Raw genomic sequence first — 14,068 nt, forward strand, 5'->3', positions numbered from 1 at the left:
CTTGTCCAGGTGCGTCTGGAAAGTGGCTGAGAGCAGGAGAGCAGAGTCAGAAGCAGAGGTGAGAAGTAATGAAGTACAAATACTTCGTTAGTGTACTGAAGTAGATTTTGCAGGTAGCTGTACTTTACTTGAGTAAATCTGACAACTTTTTGTTTTTACTCCCTACATTTGAACACAAATATCTGGACTTTCTACTCCTTACATTCTCAAAACTGGCTCGTTACTTGTTTCAACTTCCACAGATGACGACATGACGTAAAAGACGTAACAACAAACGTCTTTATCTTTCCCAGCAGTGTGCAATTTGTCACTGAAACTCAACACACCACTGCCTGCTTCAGCTGCCTGCCAGAGGCTTTTTAGCACTGCAGGAGTGATTTTCAGACTCAAAAGGGACCGTCTTCATTCAGAGAACTTTGACAATCAGCTTCTACTGAGGCTCAATAAAAGATTTTGGTAGTCTTGAAGAGATGAGTGTTTCCATGTTGATTATAATGCTTAATAGCTCAAAAACTTTCATCATGTGTTCTTACTGATAATATAATGTTCAGGTTCTCTATTCAGACATGTAGAGTGTGCAAGAGGTAATAAAAGCACACTCTACATGTCTGAATAGAGAACCTGAACATTATATAATGTTTAATGTTCATAATGTTGCTTGGACTGTGCAAGTTCTTAAAGGATGAAAACAATCCTACTTTGTGTGCTAAAAACTTTTTTTGTTTTGCAGAGTTATCAAAAGAGGCATCGTGTTTCATCAAAGCTAAAAATTTATTTTTACTTTTCAGTAAATTTCTGAACCTGTACTTTTTCACTTTTACTTGAGTAAAGGAGTTGAGTCAGTACTTCTACTTTTACCAGATTCTAGTTTTACACAAGTATCTCTACTTCTACTTAAGTAAAGAATGTGAGAACTTTTGCCATCTCTGGTCAAAAGTCCACAGTCAAGACAGACAGTTTCCAGCAGCCTTCAGTCTGTACAGGAACTAACTACATTTATTAGAGTGTCTCTGATGAATGATTGAGTTCTACAGTAGTTTTAATGACAACAGGGCAGCCTTTTAAAAATGCCATACAGGTGATCTGTGATCTCTGTTCATCGTTCATTCATTTTACATGTATCATACGTATCAGATCAGTTTGTCACTGTAGAAACATAAATCAACAACAACAACAAACCTGTCCCTTTCAAACTGAACAAACAGAAAACACTGATAAAAGGCAAATACAAGAGTAAGAAATACAGGACAACAGCTTTTATTATTGATCTGTCAGATATTCAGACTGTCAGAGCTGAAACTTCTGTAAAGATGCTATTTTAACAATCCTCACATCCCTGAGCAGAAATGTTGCTGTTGCTCAATAACTAAGGAACTCAATCAGTCCAGTGATAATGTCCTAGAGCTACATATTCCCTCCCAGCAGAGATTCCAGCAGAGGAGGTGAAGAGTTGATGTGAAAGGAGAGGAGTTGAGGCAACAGATTTTTGACAAAATCAGACATCCTCACCTCTAAGTGTCAGTTTTAAACAGTTGCATCCCCTGTCTATGGTTTACTAAAGGCTACCACTGTGTTTATGATCTCTGTCAGATGAGCAGAACAGTGTCCATGATAACCTACAGAACACATTCTAGTTAGAATTTAAGTATCAGCACGGTAGAATGTGACCACAATGTACAGATGTCACATGTTTTTAGTTGTTATTGAACACACACGTACAGTGCGAAGTATAACATAGTACACAAAATAGTACTAAACAAATACAGAGTGAGATACATATTGAGTCGAAGAGGGTGAAATTAGTGACATGAGATGAGCCTTAACTGCGGCACCTGATCGTTTTGATCTCAGGATGTTATCAAGTTGGACAGAAAGCTAACCAGCATCCACTGTGCGTCGATCGAATCTGCGCATGTCTGACTGATCTCGAACGAGCCGATTTATTTAACATGACTATTGAGGCTTATTAAAGCAGGGACGGGTTTCACACTCGCCTGTTTGAATGTTTCTGTAACCGTAAAGCTAACGGAGTTGTAGAGGAGGTTCTACTGGAGGTCACTTACCCAGAGTCTCGGTTCGGTCGCTCCTTCGTCTAAATGCTGCTTCCCGGTTTATTTCAAATTAGGCTCACGTGACTCCAGACGTCACGACACGTCAAGACCAACGCAGGCGCAGTGTCACTGCTGCCTTCACAGACAATAGGAAATAGTGAGCTGTCATGCGCAAAAGCATCGGCTCTAAGGTCCGATGCTTTTACAGTGAATCAGAAGAGCCAACTCTCATCGAGTGAGAGCTGGCTCCCGACTTTTTTTTTTTTTTTTGCTGCTCAGTGGCTCAGCTCAGCTCACGGCAGAACTTTGTTTTGATTGGTAGCATGGCGGCCTTGTGGCCAATCACATGTGAAGATTTAGTGCCACAGTTGATGTTATAATGGAGATGCGATGCTCAACCAAAGAGCAGAAGAGCCACTGAGCTGGTGGCAGGCTAAGGCCTCAGTCTTCCCCCACCTGGTGAAGGTGATGGAGGGGAGACAACATCTGTTCCCTCTGAGAGAGTTTTCTCAAAAACAGGGTAGATAACAACCGAGAGGTGAAATCGCATCAGCCAAGCTGAGACATTGAATTCTTTTGAATGCAAACCTGCACTAAGGACATATTGTTCGGTGTTTGAACTGAGTTTTGTTCTGGTTCTGTTCTGTTTCTGTTCTGTGGGTTTGTTTGCAGAGTTTTGTTCATTGGTTTCATGTTAAATTAAGATTAAAAGTTTGATTAAAATGTGAAACAAAAGTAAGAATGCCTGCTTTTGTACCACAAAAATACACAAAATTAGGCCATTATAAGACTTCTCATAAAAAACACTAAATTCAAAAGGGTTTATCAACACACAAAGCATTCATATTTGCCAGGTTAGGCTAAATTAGGAGACTACAGATGATAATAAATTAGGGGCCGTTTGGGAGCCGAAAGAGCCGGCTCTTCTTTGGGAGCCGTGCCACAAGAGCCGGCTCTGTGAAAAGAGCCGAACTTCCCATCACGAGTAGGAAACATCACAATTCAAAGGCTATCGCTCAAGACAACGGCCTAGTTCAGAGGGCTGTACTACGAAACAAGATTAGTGGGTTATCAAGGTACGTCAAGCTTAAAGCCAGAGTTTTCAGTGTCACGAAGGTGGCTCTCTTTTTACCTGCTAGATCTCCATGGTAACTGATGCTGTGGAGCTAACCTGGTCAGGAGCAGGTTATGTTCAGAGTTTTGGATTTAAATCAGCTGAAAATAGTGTCCCCCTTTAACCAAATTGTTTCCTGACTATTATTTATGAGCGATCCAGATTCTCAGCTGAGGGAGTGTGTTTTATCTGCAAACAAGATGAGTTGTGTGTTACTAATATCACTCAATGAAGTTGTGTAGTTACAGTATCGCACACTGTAAATATTCATTGCCATGGGAACCAGACGTATATTTAGTTGGCACACAGAAATTACATAAATATGTTTTTATGTTTGGCTCTGATTTGCTGTCAAGTCTGTTTATGCTGCTGGTACTGTAGCTGATAGAACACTGATTAGAAAGTAGATTATTCTACAGGTATTTATTACAGAGAATATTCAGTCAATAACATTATTTTCGCTTTGATTTGACCAAAAATGAAAATGATATCTTGCATTATGGGACAGTGTCAGACCTAAATGCACCTCAGTGCAATATCATGTTTAAATATAGTCAACTTAAAGTGTAACTTTAACGTGCAGCTGTCAGTTGGAAATAAGCACATTTAACAGTTTTCTACCAGCATTCCTGTCTTGCACTATTTGTCGTAGCAGCGCTTTATACCATCATAAATTTTTATATTTCTCATTGTTCTCCATTAAAACAACATGTTGACTGAAGCAGCTGTACACAATCGTTTCATTTTGTGCTGAAAAAGAGTCACGTGACGTGTTAAACGCCCTTTTTATGTGAACGCGCACAGAGTATGAAGCAGAAAGCCTGAGTTGACAAAGAAAGTTGATAACCACCTTCATGATACCCGTAATCTCTAGCTGGGGTTTCGGTTTTGTCAATCCGGCTTACACAAAGAAAGCCTGGCTATGTCAAACTTGCTTCGTAGTATACCCCTCAGCCGTGTTCATTTGTGGTAAGATGTTGTGGTAAGATGTTTGTGTGACTTTGTTGTGAAGTTGTGCAGTGTGACTGAACAGTTTTATGGGGACATTGATTACATGCTGTGTGTGAGATGGCAGCGTAGCAGGTATGCGATTTTAAAGGATGTTTATTAAAAATGGGTTTTATTCTGCTCTGGTTAGGAATAATTATTCATTTAAATGATTGTGTGTCTGTTGTTAGTGTTTTACAGTGACTGTTCATTATGTGATAAAAAAAAAAAAAAAGCTGCCTGAAGGGCTACTTTCCTCAGGCCTACGAAAACAGTGACAGAGACCATTTGGAGCCAGAAAGTGGCAGGGTCAGTTCCTCTGAACTGCTCTTTAAGGGCCACATCTGCTTGGAGATCAACCAGTTCCATCTGAAGAGGCCCAGCATTTGCCCATTTGAAGTGCTGTGTGACTTCCTTTGAGAACCCCCTGACATCTGTGATGAGAAATGGGTTCTGAATGAACATGGTGTCCAAAGATGAAGCTGTCAAAAGGTTTGCTGAAGTTTACAATCAGCTTATCAACAAAGTCAACAAAAGAAGACACATCTCTCTGTCCCTGAACCTGTTGCTGCAATGCTGAGAAGTGGACACAGTCTCCCTGCAGGTCTTCCTTGAACACCTCAAGTTTCCTCTGAAAGGAGCAGACAGCTGTCAACAGTTCACAAACTGAATTGTCCTTGCCCTGTAGCTTCAAATTCAGTTGACTGAGATGTGAGGTGATATCAACCAAAAAGGCCACATCATCCATCTTTTTCTCATCTTTTAAAAAGAGAGAAAACTCTGTCGCCTTTTGACTCTTCAGCTCTGCCAAAAAAGCTGCTACCTCCCTTCTGATGGACCTAAACTGCTCCAACAGCCTGCCTTTGCTGAGCCATCTCACATTGTTGTGCAGCAAAAGATCATCGGCATTTGCTTCAACTTCTCTGAGGAATTCCCAAAGCATGTGATGCTGATAGGACGAGGATGCCCTGAGAAAGTTGATCATTTTCATCAGTGTGTTCATCACCTCAGCATGCTCATCTGACAGGGTTGGGCATAGAACAGACTGGTGAATTATACAATGGTAAGCAATGAGCTCAGGATTGTCTTTCTTCAGTCTCACCACAGCTCCTTTCTCTCTCCCTATCATGGCAGGGGCTCCATCTGAAGTCACTGAAACCACTTGTTTTGGCTCTATTCCTCTCTTTGCTAACATTTCCTTAATGGGTCTTCACAGAAAATACTCTTGTCCTTGTTGAAGAACCTTACATAAACTAACAACTGAGCATTGTCAGTCACATCTACAGCCAAGGCTACACACAGTGCTTTCTGAATGGCTTGGTCTAGCTGAGATAGTACATCTTTGGTTAATATGGCACCTTTCTTTTGTAGCTGATGATGCAGACATAGGTATTTGTTTTATTTTGTTACAAAGCTCTTCTTTTTGTTTCCCCTCAAGTAAGGTTTCAGCTACTGCACTCATGCACTCCTTGACAACCTCCCCATCACTAAATGATTTGTTGGGTTGCCCCAGAATCCAAACAACTCTGAGGGAACATTTGTTAGCACGTTGCTGGGCAGTGAATGAATGTGTCAGGATCCTGGTAGACTGATCATACTGGGCTCTAAGACTGCTTATTTTCTGTGCCCTCAATTCAGACTTGATTGGGTATGATTGGTCAAAATCTTTGTGTTTGGTTTCATAGTGGCGTTTCACATTGCGGCTTTTAATGAGCGCCATGGTCTCTGAACATATCAGACACAGAGGTTTTGTGTTTCCAGAGGGCAGAATGAACATGAACAGGTCTGTCCACTCCGGGTTGAAGGCTCTGTTTTCGCTGTCCACTTTTTTGTTTTTTTTCGACAGCACAATTTGCAAATGTTTTTCTGTCTTGTCTAAGGCTCACCAGTTTCTTTGCCTTTTACTCTATCGCTGTGTCTGGCTCACACATCCCTTCGTCTTCCTCTCTGTGTCGCTTTATTTATTTTTCTTTTTTGTCTTTCCTCCTCTTGTCTGTCACTCACCTCTCAACTGTTTACTGAAAGCAGCTGTGATGTTTAGTGCTGGCAATACAGAGACTTCACTGGCTCAGTAGCGCCACGAGAGATGGCTGAACTCGTACATAATTGGTCTGTGTGTGTCCTGAGCTGATGAGCCAATGTCATACGCACCAGAAAAGCTGTGCCGGTAAAATAGAAACGACCCATCATATCCCTGCAGCTGGCTGATTAGGCATGCCTGCAACTCATCTCACCTCATCATAACAGCTCCATACAACCTCGGGTTCTTCCTGCACTCTAGTGGCAAATTGTTCACCACAGCGACTCTCTGGTCAACTCCAGTGTACAGCTGAGCATTCTGTCTCCAGAGCTTCTAGTTTGCAGTCCTTCTCATCTCCTGTGTTTTCATGTGTGCCTTGTTGCCAGCTGCTTTTCTCCTCAACTGTGCTCCAACATTCCAGTTTACCATCAGACACTCTTCATTCTGCAGCTGTTCATTGCCAGTCAGCCAACCCTCAGCCGCCATTGCTTCCATTCAAAGACTTTTGCTCAATAAATTATCTTAAGCCACTACCACTCTCAGTGTTCTGCATCTGGGTCACAGAACAATCTGGCCAAAAAACTGCACAAACTGACCACATTTGACAACCCCTCTCCACACATGTAGCCCTCCTGGGGCCACACAAGACGGCACAGCGGGAGATAATGGAAGCTCTGCATGGACTAAGTGCCAGTGTGTTGCAGCTTGGCAGATGCATGGACCATTTGACCGCTCAGTTCATCTCTATGGTACTGGTCCTCAGCATCAGCACGGTCTCTCCTGTTGGCACTCTGGACTGTACCTCCAGCATTGCCCAAGAACCATTAATCCCCACTCCAGTGAGATACTTAAGTGACATGGGGACTTGTAATCAAGTTTGACTATCAGCCTTTAACTTACTAATATTAATATATTACTCACTAATAAAAAAATAATCATGAAATATTAATATAACTTAGATGAAGCGGAGATTGCCTTTATTAAGAGTCTTCTGTCTGGCCAAGCTTCCTGGGCTCTTGCTATGTCTTCTAGTAGTTCTTCAGTGAATCAGTCGCTCGAGTCTTTGACTACTGAAATGTGCCAAATTTTCCATCATCCTATTCAAGGGAAGGACGCTGCTGTGCTTCTCTGCACCTCTGTCATCCAGTACGTGATCAGCGTCCACATTGTTGTGGCTGGAAGTGGTGCTGTAAGGTGTATTGGGGTTAGGCTTACCAAAAAATATTAAAGGCAAATTGGCAGCATGAGATTACACAATTTCCTTTGATAAGTTAACATTCTTTGAGAGAGACATAGACAGAGGTTAGCGAGACAGTGTCACTCACATAACTCCCCCCTTACCAATTGGTAAGGGGGGAGTTAAAGCTCCAAGTAAACCATCTCTCCTTACTACCAGAGCCCCATTCACTTCCTGTTTTGGCTCCTGCTCTTCTACCTGCATTAAACCCCAGCAATAGGAAGGATGAGGCACACAGCAGTAGAGTACAAGCATGGAGTCCACTACAGGCTCTGCATCTACTTTGAACTTTGGTGTTGGAGCCATTTTCAGTCCTTTATGATTTGATCCAGATGTCTGATGGATGGATAGAATGTCACCAGGTGCTTGGTGTTGGGCACTGAATGGATGTTCGCCAGCTCCACCTTTTTGTGAGCCTGAGTTACTCACGGGAGAGAGGTGATGGGAATGAGCTGGCAGGAGTGGTAGGACACCAGTTTTTTGACTGTAGTCTCATACGAACATTATGTAATCTTTCTTTTTGAATATAATAAATGGGACGAAGAATAACTGCCTACGCGTCAGAACTTGAATCGCTCCTGTCATGTGTGGATCCGAGCAAAATTGCGTCGGATACCGCAATATTTGGTGTAAGACTTTGGTTTTAGACACTTCATGACTAAATACCCCTCAGCAACAAAAGATCATGCTAATCAGCTACATTGGGGGGGTAGGTATTTTTGCTCTTGAATGTAGACGACTAGCTCATGTGACCCATTGCACAGCCCCTGTCAATTTGCTACACTCAGGTAATCACCACAAGCACATCTTTTGCTTTGTTATCCCCTCACCTATGTCACCTGTGGTTTTAAGTCTCCCTTGATTAAAACTGCACACCCTCACGTTGCGTGGTCCACCTCACTCCCACTGTTTGCACTCAACCATACCCTCTCGTCCCTCTCACTCTCCTGACACTCCCTCAACTGTAGACCTCACCTGTGTACCCTCTGCCTACCATGACCTCAGCGCTGCTTTCAGTAAAGACTTGGTGGTTTTACTTCCACCTCACGGACAATATGACTCTGCTATAGATCTGCTAACTGACGCCCACCTGTCTACTAATAAACTATACAATCTTTTGAAACCTGAAAGAGAAGCCATGGAAAAATACATCTCAGAGTCCCAGGCAGCTGGTCTCATCCATCTCGATTGGAGGTAGCTTCTTTTTTGTGGACAAAAAGCACAAAACCCTCTGCCCCTGAATTGCCCCAGATGATTGAATGACATAACTGTTGAAAACAAATGTCCACTGGTCAGGTTAAATAGACCACATTAAGGTGGAGGCAGTGGCCAAGTGGCTTGTCCCTGCCAAACAGCTTCAGCACTTTTTAGGCTGTTTTCTGTAGAAGGCTGATTACAAACTACACCAAAGCAGCTGCTCCCCCAACTCAGCTCAAGTCTACCAAGGTCTCTTTAACATGCCCCCCACAACTGATTCATCTTCACTAAACTAAAAGAACTTCTCAGCTCCTGTGCTCTCGCCCCCTGATCCACCAGAACAGGTCAGCATTGAGGTGGACACCACCAACAATGTAGTCAGACATTTCTGTGGTAGTAGCCAGTAGGGTATTTACTGCCATTTAAAGTTAAAAACTAGCAGCTTAGCTTTACTATATTAAAAATATATGCACCAGAGTAAGAAATCAATACAACTAAAATCAGTATGTCTTTCATTATTGTGATAAAAATCTTTCTTTTTTTATTTTTTAGTACTTTCTTCAACTAACTTTACCTTTAATGACAGACTCAGCTCCTCTGCTTTGTGGTTGCTATTGTTGCGCATATTTTCAATACTTTTTTTGAGCTGCTCTTTGCTGGAGGGTTTGGATTTCTTTACCTTTCTCTTTAACATACCCTAAATACGCTCTATTGCTGTTGTGCTGAGTGTTCTGCATCTGGGTCCAAAACCGACCTACAACACAACCAGTGCAACTCTGATTCATGATACTATATCGCCTGGTTACTGCTTCAACAGTTTTGACTGATTTTAAGTTTGTCACCTACCTTCATGTGTCTTGTTGCATATTTGTGAAGTCTTACAATCAGATTTTTTGATTCCTCTGGCAATTTGTTTTCATGTAGAGCCCTGATATAGACACACAGATAGAGACAGCCCATAGATTCAAAGTTGAGAAAGATCTGGTATCCACATGTAATTTTCTAACCATGTTCATGCAAGGGTGGCTGAAAATCACAAGTGTACTCAGTTTTGCTTCAAAATTCATACATTTTCCAACTCATCTGTCAGTGATCACTCGTACATTCACTTTTATTAAGTTTCTACTTTGGGGCTTCTCTTTACAATTTAGTTTTTCTAAAGTACTGGTTTTTGATTGAAGAAGTACTCTACTTGCCAACTCGAAATAATGCTATTATTGAGAGATACTACAATATATTTTACAGGACTGTACTCACTTTTTTGTATACTGTGCCCACAGTATGACAAGAGTTCAAGCCATTCTAGAGCTGACAGTTAAATCTAGGCTAAAACTAGTCTCTTTACCATGACTGGCCCATTGATATCAGAGTAATACAAGTCTGATGACAGATGAAGTATTATTGGCTATTCATAAACCTGGGATGAAAACGCTAAACATATCACTTCTTGATATAGGCACAGTGGATTATAAGAAAGGTTGTGTTGTCTATTTTGAGTTGCAAACAGACACACTGACACAGAGAGCAATACATGCCTAAAAGAATACACACATCCACATGTACAACATTACATGAACTAAAGTTACCATGCCTGTCTTAAGCCTTAGAGAGATACTGTGGCCAGCCAGTCCCATGAATCATCCTTTAAATCCCATGGCTGACACAAGATCAGTTCATCTCTTTCAGTCTGTTCATCCACTGGAACCTGCACTTTTAATCCTACCGGACTTGTTTTAGCGAAAGTGAGACACTCATTCAAAGATCAAAGTAGGCCACATCCAACAAGGCTGTTTACTAGGCCCTTTGAGTTTTATTTGTTGGGGACTATGCATATTCATCCAATTTTAAGATGGTGACATGTGCAGATGGTTTGGTGCTTACAGTCTTATCTAATGTTATCAAATGCGAAATGCCCAAGCTGAACAAACCTGTCTCCTAGAAATTACATTTACATCATACTAATTTGCCAAAGGAAACACAGTCTAAAGCAGGAGTGCCCAACCAGTCGATTGCGGTCTACTGGTAGACCGCGGACTGATCCCAAGTCGACCACACGAGGGGTGTAGTGTTTTGTTGTAGTTATGCATATATATGTAGTCTGTCTCTAGGTGTAGCCCTGCGATAGACTGGCGACTGTCCCCAGCCTTCGCCCTAAGTCGTCTGGGATGGGCTCCAGCCCCCCACGACCCTGGTGGGAATTGAGCGGTGTATAGATAATGGATGGATGGATATGCATGTATTCTGTTTTCTGTGAACCTATTTAAATTGCCTTGTCTGAATGGTGCTATATAAACAAACTCACTTGCCCCACCTAAACCACACAGGGTCAGAATGTGGCCCTGCTTTCTGCGGTTAAAATCCGACATTTCCTTCATTGATTATCCACCCTGACCACTTCTCTGCAACTCTGGTACAATGCATATATGTAATGTTTTATAAGTCAGAACTGCTGATCAAAATCCAGGCAGCACTTAGTAAAACACGTTAGTAAAAAATGAAGATAATTTACTGGAGCCAGGTTTGTGGTGCAGAAGGTGGCAATAGGATTTGCTCAGAAATTGCTTATAGTTGTATTACCTTTTTTTTCTCTCTCTCTCTCGACCTCCTATGTGACACCAACTGTAGGTTATGCAGGGCCACAAGATTGTCCAAGGAGCTATTTTGGGGGTACCCACAGCTGTGTTAGGTGAGGACATTAAAGACAATGTAGTAATGGCAAAAGTGAAATGGAGAGAAATGTAACATTTTAGTGATAATCAAATTTGATGAGGAAATGGTACCCTTTAAAGTCTATACAAGCCACTATGTTGTGTCTTATGTTCCAGTACAATTGAGATGTCAAATGGAAAGGGAAACAAATATGTAAAAGATATGCAGGTGAACATGAGTATAAAAAGTCTGAAAGGGGAGACAAATTAAGATGTTGTTATCTTAGTGGAAAGCATACCTTAGCCTATCTTGTTGCAAGGCGAGGAAAAGAGTAGCAGAAGTGCAAAAAGAGAGTAACCATAGCACAGTTTTATGGAAAACAACAAAACAAGACTATGTGATGGGTGTGTCAAAATAAAGAGGTTACTGTTATTGTAGACAAAAGTGGTTTTCTATCATTAATCGTGGACGTGATAAAGTGCTCATTTTAAAATCTTTTTTTGTGTATGCATACTTATAACAATATCATCCATTGTACTGAATAACAGAATCTTGACTTGTCTAAACCCATGTGTGACATAAGTTTAAAAAGTGATCATGATGAACATAAAATTATAACAGTATTATTTCAGCATATTACCATATAAATGATCTGCTCATAACAGGAAAGGTTTTATGCTGTGACAGTAGCAATAATTCTAACATGACACGTTTCCTGTTGTAACACTAAAAATGTAGCTTCAATAAATGACACGTTTCATGGTATAATATTATGATCTCAGACATTTTATAATCATTTTACCAGAACTACAGAAATCCTCTCCAGAGAAGAGGAACAGGCTGGTAAGATCACTGCTTCATCAGTCAGTCATAGAAAAGCTAGACAGAGGGTGCTCTGCGGAGAAGGCACATGAGAGCCCACTTGGAGTTTGCTAAATAGCATTTAAACTCAGACTCAGAGAGAAAGTATGAGAGACTGTATGAGTGACAAATACACATATACATGGTAGTACTTACAGTGAGAACATAAGGTTGGTTTCTCTAATATTATCTGGCCACTGTGTACTAAACATACTGTAACAACAACATTTATGAGAGAAATTATCCATCCATCCATTATCTATACACCGCTTAATCCTCACTAGGGTCATGGGGGGCTGGAGTCTATCCCAGCGGACTTAAGGCGAAGGCAGGGGACACTCTGGACAGGTCACCAGTCTATCACAGGGCCACACTTAGAGACAGACAACCAAGCACACTCACATTTGAGAGAAATTATGCAGTAAGAAACGTCACTGTGCCTCCGTAGCTATACTGCCTACATACCAGCAGGCGGCAGAAGCACCCAGTGATTGTAATCGTGACTTAGTGGATGTAGCTGCAGTTTTGCTGCAACAGGAGAGACTACAATAACATCTCAACTGCTTTTTGGAGGTACATCTTTATGTTTTGGTAGTTGTTGTAGCAAGTAATGGCCTTGAGGCAGCATGAGCCTGTGAGACTGAGCTGAGGGAAAAATAAAACTGTTGCAGGAAGATCATCACATTTGCAAATCTCAGAAAGTCACGTGCAAAAAGACAGCCAACTGAGAGGCACATGTGAATGAATTATCCATTTTTCCAAGCTCATGAACCTAAATAATTATTTTCACTCTTATAACGCCCACTTCTTTAATGTCCCTATTGCACATGTTTTGGCAGGTGTACAAATCATGCTTACATATTTGTTTATATCAGTACACTTGTAATACTGATTGTGCATTCATGAATTTGTGCACCCATTCCCAAAACACATTATCTACATACAGAACAAGATACAGTTTCACAACTCTACATATGTGAGAACAATATTGCTACAGTATTATTTACCCGTACACTCTAATTAGTCTTTAACACTCCTTTTAACATTAGTTAAGAAAGCGTTGTTAAGTAAAGTATGATTTATAACTGCAGTGTTTCTATAAGATTTGAAAGATACATTATAAAAACATGAAAGGAATTCATGAATACTGTGTCAAAAGGCGTGAAGCAAGAAAGACTCATACTACACACACATTATCAAGTATAAATGATGTGTTTTTTTACACACTGCCACTTAAAAAAATCTCGTCTATTGTCAGCCTGAGCAAGTACTGTGACAGAACGCTGTGCTGTTTGCCCCCCTGTTTTAGTTTGCATGTGTGTGTGTTGGAGATGGGCTTTGTGCCTGGAGAGCAGCTTGGGTTTCAGACATTTTGGAAAATGCTATTTCAGCCATGTATGGCATGACAAGTGCCGAGACTATCAATGCAAGCTCATATTACGCACTCAACGTTGATGGATAGTTCCACACGTAAGAAGAGCTGCTTCCCAGCCAGTGTGGAACAACTCGGACTTTCAGCCTGGGAGTTAAGCAGTTTTGAATTCTTAACCAGTCCTGGACAGTGGGCAGTTAAAACGAGAGGCAAGGTAACATTTCTTCCAGTGGGAACCCTGAGTCAGCCTTGACTAATGGAACAACAAACTCCACCTTTGACACATTACAACACGTTAAACCAACGCACTGGAACACAATCAAAACAATAGCATTCTGTAATATAGCATTTTATTAAGCCATTGGTGGCATGCCCATAAAATGTGTGGTCCATTTTCAGTTAACAATATTCATACTGGCTATCACTATGCCACACAACTCTCAATATATTAAAGGAACTACCAATAGAAGAGTATTGCGCTACATTTTTAGGCAGTTTACATATGTAGATTCTTCTCCATTACACAATACCATTGGAGAACTGTTTGATATTCTGCAGCAGCCCAAACATCCAGCCATTG

The 14,068-nt window shown here is 41.2% G+C and overlaps 1 protein-coding gene across 1 annotated transcript in view; it reads right to left on the bottom strand.

The window, feature by feature from the left end:
- The window catches only part of ska1 (spindle and kinetochore associated complex subunit 1), a 13,355-nt gene extending 11,235 nt beyond the window's left edge, over positions 1–2,120 (bottom strand). Inside the window, exon 1 of the mRNA XM_008304334.1 lies at positions 2,064–2,120. The gene's annotated coding sequence lies outside the window, so the exon portion shown is untranslated. The remainder of the gene's footprint in view (positions 1–2,063) is intronic.
- Positions 2,121–14,068: the final 11,948 nt, after the last annotated feature.

This window comes from Stegastes partitus, unplaced genomic scaffold (genome assembly GCF_000690725.1).
Source record: "Stegastes partitus isolate 25-593 unplaced genomic scaffold, Stegastes_partitus-1.0.2 Scaffold2190, whole genome shotgun sequence".
Taxonomy (NCBI): domain Eukaryota; kingdom Metazoa; phylum Chordata; class Actinopteri; family Pomacentridae; genus Stegastes; species Stegastes partitus.